Here is a 1025-nt window from a genome sequence, read left to right on the forward strand (position 1 = left end):
CTCACCGCAGGCGGAACCAGCGAGACCCAATGAGCGAAGGCCCCGACGCGACCCCCGTTCCTCATTGGCCGGAAGCGGAGGCGTTGCCTGGAGCGTCGCTGGGACCGCCCCTCCCGGAGCCGAAAGCGGAGCGGAGCGGGAGTCTGCGTGTCCACTCGGTGGTGTTGCCTACGGGCGAAATTCCTGAGTCGGGGCCTGGGGCAGGCTGCCGTGCTGGCTCCAGTGAGCCACCCGGGCGTCTGTGTGACCTCAGGCCGGAGGTTCGCCTGAGACAGGGAGAAGGGCGGGCTGGGTGTTGCACCCGAGTAACCCTGTAAACAGGCCACACAGATAGCCTCCTCTTACTGTCCCCAGTGTCCCTGACCCCGACCCCCGACCCCTTTTGTCCTGAGGGCGGTGCTGACCGACGCAAGCAACGAAGTGGAGATTCGTGCGAAAACCGAGGCACAACCTGCCAAATTTGCAGCTTGGGTTCTCATTAACTGCGGCGGCCTGCCCTTTAAGGTACACTGAACTCTGTAATGACCCAGTACTTGCGATAATTGAAACCTGAGTGAGGGTCATATTTTTCTTAAGTAATGGCGAAGCAACTGGAGTGAAGATCTCTAATCAGAATTCTGGCAGCTTAGGAGCCGTTCAAATTTGAGCTTTCGAGCATCATTATCTTTTTGAAGTACCCGGAGAAGCTCTCCCCGATGGAAAAGATTGTGTGGCTTAACCCCCCCCCACCCCCAGAAAACAACAACAACAACAACACCTTATTGGAGTCTCAAATCCTTACACAAAATGCCTTCGTTGTTGCACAATTGACAGCAACATTTTTGTAGGGAAAAGGAAGCAGTCGGTGTGACGATTTACCACTCACCTGCACCCAGAGCCCTACTTTGAAGGATTACTTCTTTTAAACAAACAACAAAAATCTCCTTGTTCGCTAAACAATACAGATTTGACCTACTTACTATCGTGACTATTTTCGAGGACTGGGGAATTTAGGAATATTTCTGTTCCTGCAAAGTATTAGCTAA

This window comes from Mirounga angustirostris, unplaced genomic scaffold (genome assembly GCF_029215605.1).
Source record: "Mirounga angustirostris isolate CCGP_5_RB_7025 unplaced genomic scaffold, mMirAng1.0.hap1 SCAF_4, whole genome shotgun sequence".
Taxonomy (NCBI): Eukaryota; Metazoa; Chordata; class Mammalia; order Carnivora; family Phocidae; genus Mirounga; species Mirounga angustirostris.